Source organism: Alexandromys fortis, unplaced genomic scaffold (assembly GCF_014885135.2).
Source record: "Alexandromys fortis isolate MF-2015 unplaced genomic scaffold, M_Fortis_MF-2015_v1.1 scaffold_19, whole genome shotgun sequence".
NCBI lineage: Eukaryota > Metazoa > Chordata > Mammalia > Rodentia > Cricetidae > Alexandromys > Alexandromys fortis.
In genome coordinates, this window is record NW_026067890.1 from 16,177,416 (window position 1) to 16,194,662 (window position 17,247).

The 17,247-nt window shown below is 41.8% G+C and overlaps 1 protein-coding gene across 2 annotated transcripts in view; it reads right to left on the reverse strand.

The window, feature by feature from the left end:
- Tet2 (tet methylcytosine dioxygenase 2) overlaps positions 1–17,247 on the reverse strand; it is an 81,615-nt gene that overhangs the window by 38,928 nt on the left and 25,440 nt on the right. For both annotated transcript variants that reach the window (XR_007591193.1, XM_050139142.1), the window contains exon 2: positions 14,580–14,723. The gene's annotated coding sequence lies outside the window, so the exon portion shown is untranslated. The remainder of the gene's footprint in view (positions 1–14,579; positions 14,724–17,247) is intronic.

Consider the following 17,247-nt stretch of genomic DNA (forward strand, 5'->3'; position numbering starts at 1 on the left):
TCCTATATGATAGAAGTCCTGGAGAGATTAGGGATACAAAGGACACACCTCCATATTATAAAGATGGTTCATAGAAAGCCCACAGTCAACAACTTAAATCAAGAGAAACTCATAGCAATTCTAAAAACCAAGAGCACTCTTTTCATACCTATTCAGCATAGTACTTGAAGTCTTATCTAGAGCAATAAGACAACTGAAGAAGATCAAAGGGATCCAATTTGGAAAGGAGAAGTCAAAGTATATTTATTTAAATGCAGATGATGAAAATATATGTAAGTAATAAAATTTTCACCAAGGGAACTCATTCCAATTGACAAATGGACCAAGAAAGAAATCAGGGAAATACCTTTCATAATAGCCTCAAATAAAATCTTGGGTCAACTCTAATCAAGAAACTGAAAGACTAGTATGGTAAAAAAGACTTCAACTTTTTTAAGAAATTGAAGAAGATATCAGAAGATGGAAGGATCTCTGTGCTAATGGATCAGTAGAATATAATATAATAAAAATGGTCATCCTACCAAAAACAATCTATAGATTCCATGCAATCGCCATCAAAATTACAACACAATTCTTCACAGATACTGAAAGGGCAAATCAGCTCTATATGAAAGCACGCGTGCGTGCACACATGTGAGCGTGTGTGCACGCGCACACACACACACCAAGATAGCCTAAAGAATCCTGAATAATAAAAAGAACTGATGGAAATATTACAGTGAACAGAAAGACTATATTCAAAGAATAAATATAAATTACTAAAAAACAAAACAGAAAACACAAACTACAGGGTATTTTTTATTCTGAATTTTCTTTCTTTTTTTTTAAATTTCATTTTACATTCCAACTACAGTTCTCCCTCCCACCCTTCCTCCTGCTCCACATTGCCTCCCCCCAAGCCCATCCCCTATTTATTTCTCCCAAAAGGTAAGGCCTCCCACTGGGAGTCAACAAAGCCTCGCACATGCACATTCAGTTTAGGCAGGACCAACCCCCCCCCCCCCCCCCCCCCCCGGCCCTTCATCAAGGCATCCAACCATAGGAATTGGGTTCCAAAAATGCACCAGGGATAGATGCTGGTCCCACTGCCAGGGGCCCCTCAGATAGACCAAGCTATATCTACCACATGCAGAGGGCCTAGTTCGGTCCCATGTAGGCTTCACAGCTGTTGGTCTAGTGTTGTGAGTTCCCATGACCTTGGTTCAGCTGTCTCTATAGATTTCCCTGTCATGACCTTGACCTCCCTTGCTCATATATTCTCTCCTCCCTCCCTCTCTTCTACTGGATTTCTGGATCTCGGCCTGATGCTTGGATGTGGATCTCTGCTTCTGGTTCCAACAGTTACTGGATGAAGGCTCAATGACGACAGTTGGGGTATTCACCAATCTGATTACAGGGAAAGACGGGTTTGGGCTCTCTCTTCACTATTGCTAAAAGTCTCAGTTGGAGTCATCCTTGTGGATTCCTAACACCAGGTTTCTCCCTAACCCCTCCATCAAGGTTTCTCTTTCATTGTTCTCCCACTCCATCCCTCCCCCAACTCTACCATCCCATCCCCTCATTTCTCATCCACCATCCCTTCTCTACGGCCCCCACCATCACCCCCAGTTTACCCAGAAGATCTCACCTAATTCCCCTTTTCAGAATAATCCTTACATCCCCTTTAGGGTCTTCCTTGTTACCTAGCTTCTCTGAGTTGTGGACTGTAGTCGGGATACACTTTACATCTAATATCCACTTATGAATGAATACATACTATATTTGTTTTTCTGAGTTTGCGTTACCTCAGGATGATTTTTCTAGTTCCATCTATTTACCTGTAAATTTCATGATATCATTGTTTTTTTTTTTTTTACAGCTGAGTAATAATACTCCATTGTATAAATGGACTACATTTTCTTTATCCATTATCCTTTGGTTGAGGGGCATCTAGGTTGCTTCCAGGTTTTGGCTGTTACAAAGAACATTGTTGAGCCAATGTCCTTGTGATAAGATTGAGCATCCTTTGCATATATGCCCAAGAGCAGTATCACTGGGTCTTGAGGTAGATTGATTTCCAATTCTCTGAGAAGTTGTCATACTGATTTACAAGTTTGCACTCCCACCAGCAGTGGAGGAGTGTTCCCCTTACTCCAAATACTCTCCAACATAAACTGTCCTCAGTATTTTTGATCTAAGCCATTCTGACAGGCTACAATGTAAGTATAAGAAGATTTGCATTTCTCTGATGATTAAGGATGCTGAGTATTTACTTAAATGTCTGTTGGTCATTTGAGATTCTTCTGTTGAGAATTCTCTGTTTAGATCTGTATTCCATTTTATAATTGGGGTATTTGGTATTTTGATGTCTAGCTTCTTGAATTCTTTGAATATTTTTATTTTTAGATCAGCTCTCTGTCAGATTTGGGGTTGGTGAAGATCTTTTACCATTCTGTAGGCTGTTGTTTTGTCTTGTTTACCAGGTCCTTTACCTTATAGAAGCTTCTCAGTTTCAGGAGGTTCCATTTATTGATTGTTGTTCTCAGTGTCTGTAATACTGGGGTTATAGTTGGGAAATGGTTTCCTGTGCCAATGCATTCAAGGGAACTTCCCACTATCTCTTCTATGAGGTTCAGTGTACCTGGGTTTATGTTGAGGTTTTGATCCACTTGGACTTGAGTTTTGTGCATGGCGATAGATATGGATCTATTTTCATTCTTTTACATGTTGACATCCAGCACCTTTTCTCCATTGTACAGTTTTGGCTTCTTTCTCAAAAATCAGGTGTTCATAGTTGTGTAGATTAATATCAAGCTCTTCAATTCAATTCCACTGTTTCACATGTCTATTTTTATGCCGATACCAAGCTGTTTTTTATTACTATAGCTCTATAGTGGAGTTTGAAGTCAGGGATTGTGATGCCTCCAGAAGTTCACTGTGAGAACATTTGATGGGAGGGTTCTCTCATCAAAGGTCCTAATTTAGAACAATACGTACAATTGTTGGAAATGACTCACATGAGCTGCAACCCAATTCATAAGGAGCAAGTATTTAGTTCGCTTAGCCAGCTGACTACTGGGTGCAAAGGACCAGAGACAGTGAGGACTCTGTATATTTACTAGAGTATCTCAGCCTGTCTAAAGCAAGAGACTTCACATCTCCTTCCTGTCCACAGAATACAGGACCCTGACATTACTCTGAACAAATTCAAGCTTCAACTATTGTTAATCCAAATAAATCCTGATCGTGTAACTCATATATGAAATAAACAACCATGGTGAACTCAAAGGCTTCAGACTTCACCCAAACAAGCATATTATATACGAACCATCTATTTTTATTTATTATGTGCAAGTTGGGACTTTTTAAAAACAAAATTCAGAGCCAGGGGTGGTGGCAAATGCCTTTAATCCCAGCATTTGGGAGGCAGCGATAGGCATCTGCTGTCTGAGTTGGTCTGAGTTGTGACCAGCAAATCTCAGGACAGCAACACAGAGAAACCTTGTTTTAAAAAAAGAAAAACAGAACTTTGAGCTGGCACACACTTTTTTTTCCCCTAGCAGATGCTAAAATTTAACAGCTTTGTCCATTATTTCCTTCTTGATTCTAAACACTTGAATTTCAGAGTGGATTTGATAACAGTTTAGTTTTCGGTAGCTTTTGTTTTAATTGGTATCAAGTGTCCTGCTGTCTTTCCTTATGGCAGGTCACCATGTCAAAAATTCAGGGCAACACCAAGGAAGAAAACTCATGTTCTGTTACCCTCCATCTTCAGGATTCGTTGGAAACATTACTTGCTTGTTTGGGCCCTGGGTTCTGCCCACTGCCTCTTCACTGTTTATCTCTGCCAGGAAGAGACTGGGTTTGCTCGGACACTACGACTACAAGATGCATACAACAAGGTGGCCAAATAAAAAGCCTTAGCTTTTAAAGACTTATTTTGTGGTAAAAAATCAGCCTACTCTTTGTACCCTTTAGGCCTAAAGGCAAGAAAAATAACTAGAAAATTAACAATAAGTGTGAGGAAAATCGCAGACACTCCCAATGAGTTGTTATGGAGAATTCTAACTAATGCTGTTTGCTTGAATGTCTGCTAAGGATGTTTTCCGCCACTTTCCCACATTTTCTACCATTCCTATCACAGTAATAATAATGATGTCTTTAAGAATACTACATTGAGCCTAGAGTCCATGATCCTAAAGAAGCTAAGTAATAAGGTGAACCCAACAAAAAACATATGTAGACCCACCTGGAAATTGGAAACAGACAAGACTGCCTGACAAAATTGGGAGTATGGGGGTGGAAGGTAGAAGGAAGGGGAGAAGGCGAATAAAAGGGGAGAAGGGGAGGGTTGAGGAGAACATAAGGGAATGGGATAGTTGAGATGGAGGAAGAACAGATTTGAGAGCAAGGAAAGAGATATCTTGGTTGTGGGAGCCCTTATGGGGTTAGCAAGAAACCTGGCTCTAGAAAAATTCCCAGGATTCCACAAGGATGACCCAAGCTAAGACCCTAAGCAATAGAGGAGAGGAGGCCCAAAATGGCCCTGCCCTGTAGTTAGACTGATGATTATCTTAAATAGCACCATAGAACCTTTGTCCAATTACAGATGGAAACAGAGGCAGAGAACCACATTGGAGTACTAGACCAAGCTCCCAAGGTCCAGTTGAAGAGTGGAAGGAATGAGAGAATATGAGCAAAGAGGTCAAGACCATGAAGGGTTCATCAGCTGAAACAGTTTACCTGAACTAATGGGAGCTCACCAACTCCAGCTGGATTGGGAAGGAACAAGCATAGGACCAAACTAGTCCCTCTGAATGTGGGTGACAGTAATATGGCTGGGGCAGACTGAGGGGCCACTGGCAGTGGCACTGGGATTTATCTCTACTGCATGTACTGACTTTTTGGGACCCTATTCTCTTTGAATGTATACTTTGCACAGCCTAGATATAGTAGGGAGGACCTTGGACCTTTCACAAAGCAAATTGCCTTACCCTCTCTGAGGATTAGGGGGGGTGGGGGGGGAGGGCAAGGGGAGGGGAATGGGAGGAGGGGAGAAAGTGGGAATTTGAATTCTTATTTTTTTTAATTTAATGAATGAATAAATAAATAAACAAATAAATAAATAAATAAGAATACTACAAAGTCAAGACAGCCAGAGTGACTTCCCCAGAAGAAAGAAAACAGCTGGACTCTTCCAGCTGTGGAGACGCACCAGGCCTGAAGGATAAAGCCACCACCAAGGGCAATCATTTCAGTTCCTTTGACCCTCATCCATAAAACTATTTTCACTGCTACTTTATAAGTGTAATTTTGCTGCTGTTACAAATTACAAATACCTGATATGCAGGATAAGATATGTGAGCCCTGGGAAAAGGCCGCTCGACACAAAGGGGCCGAGACCTACAGTTTGAATACTGTCATATTAATGCCTAAAACCCCTTATGGTTTAGTTTTCAACTCTGCAACTCTACCTTATGAACTCAAATTGAAGCTGGGTGTGTTGGCGCGTGACTTTAATCCCTTGCTGGCCTAGAACTCATTATGCAGACCAGGCTGTCTCTAAACTCAAATCTGCCTGCCTTTCTTCTACTTAAGCAGCTGAGATTAAAGGCCAGGAGTGCTGAGATTAAGGTGTGCACCTTCCACCCCCTTAGTCCCTTACCTTGAAAGTCTGCTTTCTATTTTAAGTTTCTTTGAAGCCAGTATCCAACAATAGAAGCCTTTCATGAGTTCGTTTCTACACTCATAGATAAAATTAAAGTACAGAGAAGTAGAAATATTATAAGCAGACCCCTTAAAATGATTGAAGAAAAACAAAAAATCATAAATATATTAGTATTAATATATTCAATACTAGGTGATAGTAGGAGTTCAGATTCAAAGTTTTGAGAATTTTTAGAAAAATGCAGATGAATCCACACTGTTCAGAGTCCAGTCATGAGCTCTCTCCTAAACCTCTATAGGGAAAGCTACAGAAAACAAAGCTGTGCTGTCTACTCCTTACTTGGATAACTTTTCAGTTGGAGTTAAAAAAAAAAAAAATGCCAGCAGACTGTGCAGTGAAAAGCCTCCTCAGTCCCTAAACAGCAGCTGAGCGGAGTACGCAGATGCCATGTGCCATCCCTGCGTCACAGTCACATGAGGAATGCTAACCCAGAGGGAGAGCGAAGCTCTTTTCCTAACAAGAGGCTCAGCAGTCTACAGCAAGCTATAAAGTAAGGGATGGGGCAAGCTGGAGAAACCAATGCCTTCAAGTCCAAGTAGCCAAAGGCAGCAAGTGTCCCATCTGTCCACAACACGGCTGGAGCTACTCTGAGCGCAGTGAAAGGACTCACGGTCACACGAGTGTGCATTGTTTATACTGCTCAGGCTCACAGAAAGGGGGACCAGTGTGATGGGTTTTCCTCAGCTTGGTGGGCTGAAGGGCCAAGGGAATACCATACTTAACCTGGACTAGAAACCAGGACAAGCGAAGAGGACCCAAAGTGAAGTGCGGACAGGCAGGAAACAACTCCCAAAGCGTTTCAATGAAGATTTCTAAATGCCCCCCTTAAGTGACTCTCTCAGCTACCTAGAGTCTTCTACATACAGGACAGGTAAATCCTTCTTCCGTTAGAATAAATGAACCGGGGGAAGAAAATCCAAAATGCCTGTGCTGCAAAAATGGAGTCCAACTGCCTGCTTCTCCCTCGCTCTCATCCTACAGCTGACACAAAAATCTTATGTGAGCCACAGGTGTGTGAGCATCGCTCCCGAGTAACAAGCAACTCGGGAAAGTAGCAACTACAAAAGGGTAGTACAACATGCCCTTTCATCTTCTTTTCGGATAGACTAGCTTTCTATGTAGATCTCACTGGCCCAGAATTCTCTTAAAGAGGTGAAAATTAACCTCTTTAAGCCTTCCAAGTGCCCATCCATGATTATGGGAATATGCCACCATGCCATCCTTTGTTGAGAATCTGGACAGAACATCAGGTCTCAGGACAGGAGGTCTGGCACAAGACAGTCCCCCTGTAGTGATACTTTGTTTGTGTTTTAACAAATGAAGCTTGCCTGACATTAAGAGTGCAGAGCCAAGCCACTAGAGGCCAGGGAGTGGTGGCCCACACCTTTAAGCCCAGGACTCTGGAGACAGAAGCAGAGGGATCTCTGTTAGTTCAAGGGCACCCTGGGCTACATCAGATTGAATCTGTCTAAAAGAGAAAAAAAAAAGCTCACACACAGGTCATCCCAGCACTTGGGATCCCATGCCTTTAATCCCACACCTTTAAGCGCAGCACCTCCCTAGAGGTGGAGACAGGAGTGATATGGCTGGGCAGAGAGAGGGACGTACAACAGGAGCAGACAAGAGCTCAGGGCAGTCTGAGGTTTGGTGAAGACAGATGCAGTCTGCAGATGCAGTCTGAGGACAGGATGGCTCCTTCAGTCTGAGCACTGGCAGAGGTAAAAGAATTCTCTAGTGGCTGGCTGCTCTGTTTCTCTGATCTTCAACATTAACCCCCATATCTGACTCTAGGTTTTTATTATTAATACCAATTAGAATTTGTGCTACAGTCTCCTCTATCAGGTCCCCCAATATAGATGCTAGTTGAAAGCCTTGGTCATTTTAACTGTGTCAGTGGGCTATAATCAAAACTTTCACAACCTTTTCCTTGGGTTTTCATTTGCAGAAGTTTGAGGCTTGGGCTCAAAAGCAGAGAGGGCTGGGAGTGTTAACAGACAGGCAGGGAAAGGCAGAGGGGTATGAATGAATGAATTAATGAATGAGTGAACAAATGACTCTCCCCAGTGCTGGGATTATAGGTATGTGCAACTATACAGCCAGCTATGCAATTTCTATTTCAAAAGAATGTGCAATGTGTCAGATGGGCATGGTGCTGCATTAATTTAATCTGGGAGGCGAAAGTAGGCAAATCTCTGAGTTTGAAGCCAGCCAGTGTTACATAGTAAGACCTTGTCAGAGAGAGAGAGAGAGAGAGAGAGAGAGAGAGAGAGAGAGAGAGAGAGAGAGAGAGCGCAAACCTGTAGACTAGCTTCATTTCTATCAGCACTAATAATTCCTGATTGGCCAATTGGCATAACTACACTCCTGTCCCTACTTGAGATTCAGAGCTACAGACATGGCTGGCATTCTCTAGAACTTGGACATGTTTTCAAAGGCTTGAATCTGTATTCCCAGATCCTGTTTGGTCCCAAGAAACTTTAATCTTTGGGTTTTTTTTTTTCCTAAATTGACTTTATTCTAGGTCAACAACGTTAAAGAGATTTCTGTTTCCCTTTCTGAGCAACTCTTTAGTCAAAGAAGAAAGTAAAATGTTGAAATAAATACCAGAAAATGGTAATGAGCATAGCACATCTCAAAATGCATAAAATGGATGGGCTGTAGTGAGTTATAACTTGAGTCTTAAAATCCTTTGTTTCCAGAGGAACAAAAGGAAAATGTTGGTACCCAATTCAATAGTTTAAGAGAGAACTAGATGTGGTAACAAAGAACCGCATGATCTTCTCGCGTGGGCGGTACAGGCCAGGGAATCAGGAGTTGAGATACATCTTCAGAAAGAAAGGAAAGGAAATTGTGAAATTTGTGTGGACCTAGAGAAGATCACATTGAGTGAGATACACCAGACTTGGGAGCAGAAAGACAATTGTCACATGCTGTCTCTCTTAGTTCCAAATCTTCAGAGTTGAGTACATAGCCTGGAACAAGTGCAGAACCCAGGAAAGCAGAAAGGGACCATCGCTGGAGTAGGGGCACAATGGCAGGACACATGTGATCTAATCGAGGAAATGTAATCTAATTAGGGGCTCTAATTAGAGAGGGGAAAGAGATATATACAGAAGGAGCGGGGAAGACAAAATAACAGCAAGGATGTCTTAAAGCCTTAAGCCCTTAAGACTCATACCATCAACTATCTATTGTAGACAAATCTGCTATAAACTGAGGCTGGAGAGATGGCTAAATGTGTAAGAGCACCTTCTGCTTTTGCAGAGTACCTGGTCCAGTTTCCAGCACCCAAATGGCAGCTCACAACAGTTTGTCACTCCTGTTCTAGGGGACCCAGTACTCTCTCTGTCCTTTGTAATTATCAGGGATGCTTATGGTGCACATATGTACATGAGGGCCAAGTGTTCACACATAAAAAACTGCCATAAACGTTTGTGCAGGTTTTTATGTGGATACAAAAATCTTTAGTTCACTCAAGATAAATACCAAGTTGTTGTTGTGTTTAAATCTAAACCCTCACCAAGATTTAAGGACAGTGCATTCTTTGGTCAAAAGTTACAAAAGTCTTAAACATAAAACATTCACTACAGGATCAGAAATTCTACAAGAAGAATATTATTGGCCTGATGTTAATATTAAAAAAAACTAAGATGACATTCAGCATCTTCATATTTTGATAAGGAATCTGGTAATACCTGAAATGATGATAAACATTTTTAGAACCCTTCGCTGTCACTGTGACTTTCGTTTAGACTACGAAGTACTTTCACCAAGACTCTCATTTCTGCTTAAAATATCTCATGAGATCAATAGAAGCAACTGATACTTCACTGGAAGAGGAAACTGAAACACAAGAGTGGTGAAAATGACTTTCTCGGGGCCACTCTATTTTAGTACGGTCTGCTTATTCTAAATGCAAAGGACACGTCACATGTGGATACGTAGTTATACAAAACTGCTGCCCAGCTATTTATGAATTTAAGGATTGCCAAAGTCCTCAGCTGAATCCTATGGCAATGTCCGTGTTCTCTCACTCAGTTCCCTATGTTTTAGTCGATCTATAACAGGGTTTTTGCTTTCACATAATTCAGCCAGTGCTCAGATCATTCTGATAGAGAGAAGAAAGAAATGATACAGAGCTCTTGAAAACAGACAATCAAGTCTTCCAAATATACCTCTGCTGTTCATTTACTAAACAATTATATTTTATTTTTAAAAAATGAACTAAAAACACAGGGTCAGCAAGACAACTCAGTAGGTAAAGAAAAGCAGTTGAATCTGATAGTTCCATCCTCGCCACACACCTGGTAGAGGGAGAGGTCCCACTTCAAAGGGTAGTGTACCATGGCACACTCATTCATACACACACATGCACACACACACACACACACACTAAAATAAGTGTAAGAAAACTTTCAAAAATTGTACAAATGGTTAAAAATAATTTGAGGACTAGAGAAGACTGTATGAGATGATCTCTTCTGTTCATTTTTTAAAAAGGAATCCTACAGTAGCCAAGTATGATAGTGACCTATAGTCAGGCTACCTGGGAATCTGAAGCAGGAGGATTACATAAGTCAGACCAGGCAACATAGTATGACCTCATGTCAGTAACAGACACATAACAAACTATCCCAAGATTCGAAGGACAAACGGATGAGGTTTGTTAGACAAATGCCTACAGACTTCAGTTCACAGGGCTGAACTGGTTTGTAAGGAAGAAACCCTGAAATCTTCATTTGAACTGTAGGTGAAGATTGAAAACTGCGGAGTAGGAAGAACTGTGTGGAGAACATCAGATAGAGTTGTCTGTTTCTAGAGGGACAATGAGAAATAGGCCATTACGAAAGCCATGCACTCCCCTAAAAGATAAACAGAAAATGAACACATCATCAAAAACAACCATTTCAGGTGGCCCTGGTGGTGCACGCCTTTAATCCCAACACTCAGGGAGGCAGAGGCAGGCGGGTCTTTTGAGTCTGAGGCCAGCCTGGACTACAAAGAGAGCTAGGGTAACAGAGAAACCCTGTCTTGAAAATCAAATCAAAACCAACCAAACTAATGAAGCAGGAAAGATGACTTATTTAAACAAAAAACCTTTGGTAAGTGTAGATAGAGGGAAAAAACCTAGAACTTGGGTATATATTCCTGCACACAACTTTTGTACTAGGCTAGCATTTACCTAAATTTTAGTATATGGTTAAGAAACTTTTAGAAACTTATTTGGCTCATTTCAACTCTTATATGAACTTTGGCTTCAAATATGCCCCCAATTTGTCCTTTGAAAACAGTAGGGGGAAATTTTAACCTAGTCTCCTTCATCTCCTGTGTGCAACTAGTATCTGAATCCTCTTGATTATTCTCTAAATATATCAGGTCTCTTTGTCCATTTCATTCCTATCTCTTGGCATAATTCATCAGATCTTCAAGGTCACCCTGAATTCCATATCTCCCCAAAATTGCATTACTGGGGATGAGATCACTTTGCTATCCACTGTGGCATTTAAAACCAGTATTTGCAGGACAGGGTGCAGTAGTCTTTAGGTTGATCTGATCCATTCTCTCACCATCTGCCCACAGGAGCTCTATAGGGAGTGGCATCCTCGTCCAACCTCAGGGTCCATGTCATCAATATTCTACACCATAGATTTTGCCCTCCACTTCTCCACTAGGATGCCACTGCTGTTACCTCCCGTCCTTCAAGATCCAGAGCCTGCCCATGACTTTCCCAGGTCCTCATCCATTGCCACTCAGCTGAGGATATGGGCAAATATTTACTGATGGAACACCTGTAAGCTGCAGCACCCTGGTTCTCCTTGGCTTCCTCTGAAACTTTTCCTTAGTCTTTGTGACTTTTTTCTATTACTTAGAACATTTTTCCCTAATTAAATGCCTTTATCTAATATTCAGTCTTCTCTGACTGCTGGCTTTCCAATGAACTATCTCATAATCATTCCCGATTTCCTCTTTCTTGTGTATATATCTGTGTGTTTGTTTAAGACGTCAGGTCTTGCAAGAGTGCCCAGGCTCTGAACCCTAGGCCCGGACAGACCCTCCTGCCTCAGCCTCCCGAGAAACTGAAAAAGCAGGCATATAACATCACGTCCAACTTTGTTCTTTACTTTATGCTTAATAGCTCTTGCTATACAGCATACTGCCTTCTTAAAACTACCATGGTTTTCCTTTGTCCCCTTCAGACTCCTAAGGTCACCAAAGACAGAGATTTCTGTCTGTTTCCTAGTATTTGATAGGCATCCAAGAAAAACTTCACAAAAGAAGAAAAGAAAACTTCACAACAAATTCCTATCTTAAAAGGTACAAGGGGAGATAAGTATATATAGCTTTGGTGCAAATCCCACGCCTAGCGTGATCAAGGCTCTGGGTTCCATCCCCAGGACTGCATATAGTTAGAAACACTCAAGCGTGGGGCTGGAGAGATGGCTCTGCAGTCAAGCACACAGACTGCTCTTCCGGAGGACTCAGTTCCTTTCCCAGCACTCACAGCTGCTCACAGCTGCTCACAGCTGTCTGTAGCTCCAACACCCTCTTTTAGTCTCCGAGGGCACCAGGCATCCATGTGGTGCACAGACATGCATGCAAAACACTCATTCGCATCGAGAATTAATTAAAGAAATACTGGAATGAAACAAAATAGAAACCAAAAGAGCCATTAAGATTGGTGATAAATATTAAAACCGTTAACAGTGATAACAACGAAAGACATGGCAGTATAGAACTAGGAACTCACATTGTGCCTGACCCAACACATAGTCTCTTTAAATCAATCCTATTGTCGTTGTCTGTTCTAGCCTAACTGCCAAGTAAAGCAGGCTTTAAACAGACCCTTCATAAATGAACTCCAATACGCCCTAGATTTATGTAGCATGAAAGTTAAGGCCTAGGCTGAGTTGATCTGACAGAGAGTGTGAGTGTGAACTAAGGTTGGAGGGTGTGGTTAAGGGAACGTGCTCTGCAGCCAGCCACTTCTCAAACCGTGAACGTTTTCATTTCTAACCCTCTTTTGTTATTTCTCTTGCACTTTCCCATAAGCTTGCACACTCCCTTCCTCACCCAACCCCCCACCTCCAAGAAGAGAATCTCTGAGTAATGCTGTGATCTCGCTAGAGAGATAAAAATTCCATCTTAAAATATATGTTCTCAGTTCTCATGTAAAGGACGCAAGCAGAATGAGTGCCCACAGTTGGCATCCACGGCGTGAAGTGAGCAACCATTCAGTGAGGAGGAGAAAAAAAAAATACGTAAAGAATGCTCTGTTCATAATTACCCAAGATTTTCCAACATGAGCAGAGAAAGAGGAAGTCTAAGAATATTAAGAAGCAAGAGGAAAATCTTCATTCTGAGAGTTCCCTTTCAGTGACCTGAAACCCCCTGGGTAAAGAGGTAATCTAGGCAGAGATGCTAGCCTCCGAAGAAACAGGGCTTTAACTGAGGACACCGAGAAGGATTCCTCAGCATCAGATCAGCATCCCAGAAGTACCAAGTGGCAGCGTGGATGCCTACATCCGCAGGCCCAGAGAATGGGTGTGGAGATTATAGCTACCCAGCTTTCTGGGGAACTCATCATGCTGAATATACAACAACACACTGAAGCTGAACTACTGCTAAGAGTTACAGGGGAAACTGCCTAGATCTTCTTCTCAGTCTGACCTTCGGGGCTCGCCCACGACAGTCACCCCTAAAACTCAGCTGCCTTCTAGTACAGGCAAGCCCGTATGCAGAATGCATTCTTGTTTTCTGTGGGGGGAAAATCCATTTGTTTCCTACTTCTATACATGCATATAAGTAAGTGAACTGGTTTTATAAAGAATTCTTACTTTAGGACAAGAGAGATGGCTGACTCAATAGGTCAATGTTGCTTCTGGCAACCCTGACAACCTGAATTCCATCCCCAAGACCCACATGGTAGAAGGAGAGAACACACACACACACACACACACAGTAAACAAATTAAAATTAAAAACAAAAACAAAAGAGTAAAACTAAACTTAGTTTAGGGCTAGCAAGATAGGTAAGGGTGTTGGCTGCCAGGGGTCACAACCTGGGTTCTGTCCTCAGAACCCACATGTAGAAGGACAGAACCCACAACTTCAAGTTGTCCTCTGAACTACACACACACATTAAAACACACACATGCACACATATACTCATACACTCGCACACACATTCATTCACACACAATATGGAATGTCTCCTTTTGAGTAAATAAATGTAACAAAATTTTACCTTTTTTTAAAGAACCTTTAGTTTAAGAAACTTACTAAGAGTTTGGTGCATTAAAAGCAAATTGGTCTTTATCAAGATCAACTTTAAAGACACAAGGAATTATTTGGGTTTTCCTCCACCCACGGCCTGTGTTTTTTGTACTTTCAAAGCTGTATGGGTGCCCTCTCTGTTCTGCTGTGCACACCTTAGTTCTCTGCTTGTGCTCAGATGCCAACTGCGAAAGCTACCTGCTTCCCCCTGGGAGTGTTCACTTGACAGACCTATAACCAAATGCAAATATCACTGACTTAGTCTTCACAAGACAGGAATGTAGCCACAAGTGAGCAGCAAACAGAGGAGAGGGATACTGTGTCAATAATAATAATAACAACAAGTATTTCTGTATGCTTAGTTATATGCGAAGGCTAATTCTTTTTTTAGTAAGAATCAGACATTAAGAATCTGGTAGGAATTCTATAAAAATAACAACAATCCCCCAAAATACAGATAGGCATAGGAATCATACAATGTTAGAGATTGATTTTAAAATCTAATCCTTGTGTCTTAGGGAGGTAATCATCCTAATTCACAGTGTGACCCGGAGTTGCTTGGCATGCGAGTCAAACATCCACTGTGCCCCGTGCCTTACCAGCAGCGCTGTCCTCACTGCTCCTCCTGGATCATGTCCTGTTGACCGTGTGTGAGCCCATCTCCTGCTTCCAAGCACCGCAGCGGAACAGGAACAGGGGACATGGAGAGTCTTGGGAGGGTAAGCTGCTGAACGTTTACCAGCCTAGAGAAGACAAAGTTCATTTATTCTTCGTTTGCCAATACCACAAGGTATCTACGCCTATTACTAAGGTGTGATATGCTTTTTTAAAAGGTCTCAGATGCCTAGGACTGTTGTCTCAATTACATTGATTACTGATAAAAAAAAAAGTTAGGATTAAAAGATTTTTACCAAAGCAAGTGATACTTTTAAATATCCCAACAAAATGCCCATCTGGGTGGAGCTTTGAAACTCCCAAGCATCCTGGTTTTCAATCTTTGCAATGGTCAACTAGGTTTCCTGACCACTGACTAACATTACTTCATCTGTCAGGCTCAGTGCCCCTCAGCCCGGCTGTAAAAACAGCATCTGAGTGTAAGGCTGAGCTTTCCACCTGAGAGTCTGACCTACTGGATTATGGAAGAACTTTGTCCCCAGGTAATTCTATGGAAGCCAGCTTCGGGGATCATCCATCAAAGCCCCACCACTTACTGAGATAAAGCACTAACTTAATTTGTAGTATTTATTCTGTATACATCGTGTGAAAGAAGCTCACGCTGGGTGCTGCGGAAAGGGGAAGGCATTACAACAGGTGATCTCAATATTCTGGAACTTTCATTTCCTGATATGCATTTAAAAAAATGTTACCTGAGAAGAAAAATGCTTTGAAAACATAACTTGATCCACCAGTCAAAGATACAGTAAAAGTCTTGAGTGCTACAGAACACAGAAAACTTTGAGTCCTAAGGGTAGGATGGAGTTAACTGAGTGAAAAATGGAGAGGGGGGAAGAAGAGGAGTAAGACTATATGAAACTGGCTGGGGATGGAGGTTACCCAAACAGAGCACTGGAAGAATGAAAAAAAATGCAAAGCAGAATCTAAGAGTTTCAACAAAACAGCTAATGTACCACTATCCTGCACACTGGAAATGGCCCTGGAACATCTGCAGACAGTACCCAGAGTGGTGCCAGCTGCTGATGTCATGTTTCAGGGGTGACAATGGGGTCACTGGGCACTCAGGAACTCTTGGATCAATAGACAGTATCACTGCTTTGAGCAAGCTTGTTTAATCATTTTTGTTGTTCTTTAAACAGGAAATACTAAACTATCTTGCCACTGGCTGCCACCCTTTAGAGTCTCAAAAGCATGTCTGGGTGGTTCCCACTTTCCTCCGACCTTAGCAACACTTTTTGTTGTATGCCCTTTTATTTATATTTATCTCCATGAGCAGTAAGCGGTAGAAGGTTTAGGTGCTATAAATAAGCATAGGTAAGGTATTTAGTTCTTTAGCTATACCTGAAGTGACTGAGTCTGAAAGAAGAGAGTGGCAGAGGAAATGACCAGCCGGGAAGACACTATAAGTAAATAAGCACGAAATTCAGTGGCAGTCTAGACATGCAGAGGAAAAAGAACGGTGCGGTTACAGTCACAAAGCACTGGGTTTGATGGACGGTATCAGTGATGATATCAAACAGATAAATGTTTCATTCCTGGAAGGAACGCTGAGATGAAACATAAATTCTTTGCCTTAAAGCACATGAGGAAATCCTGGCATTTCAAATAAAGAAAGATGACATTTAGGGATTCTCTGTCCTTCCCTCCTCTCTCTACTTCCACCCCATCCTCCCTCCATCTCTCCACGAGGAACTACTGGTTGTGTTACGAGAAGGTTGTGGCCACTGCCTGGCACACGTACTTGAGGGTCCTTCAGCTGGGTTCAGCCACATAGAGACAGAACACTAAAGAAGGCAAAGGGGTTTTTAGTAAAACAATAACTAAATAGTGTCCGGATCTCAGCTGTTAGGCTCTGCGATGGAATACTTGGTCTCCTCCACTCTCAGATGGACATGAGTGTACTCAGAGAGCCTCCCCTCCACAGCCTGGCATAGGTTCGGGACCCCTAGAGGACTACAGTTGTGTTGCACAGTGAGTTATCTGGAATTCCAGCTGGCAGACTGTCAAAGAGAACCTCAAGGTTCCAGTTTCCTAGGCCCCAAACAACCTCTCAGCAAAAACTCTACTACTAACAAATGCAATGATACAGACTCTATAAAAGCATAATCTTTCTGAAATTATGTAGCTCCTAGATGTATTTTGCTCTTAAATCAAAATCTACTCTAATTTTATCCTTATTAGTTATTCAGTGTTTTAAAATAGATTTTCTGCTATATTTTCTAGAAGGTAAAACTTAAAATAATAAGTAAAACAGCTATAATCTATTAAAGGCATTTGGATTCTTTTAGTTTTTAACATAGTGTCTACTGTATGTAGATGACAGATTCCCAGAGCCTGGACTCAGCCAACCAGGCTTCAGAGTCTCAGTGGACTCAGAGAAGGCTCAGTGTAAAGGCAGCTCATTTCGGTAAAAGCCAACAATTCCTTGTTTGAATCATAGAAGCACACTTCCTTTCCTTCTTTCCTTCCTTTTCTTTTCTATGTATGGGAGGTATGTGTTTGTGTGTGTGTGCACATACGTACGTGCATGCATGTGTGTGTACATACAGATGTGCATGTGTGCTCACACATATGTGTGTGCATGCACACAGC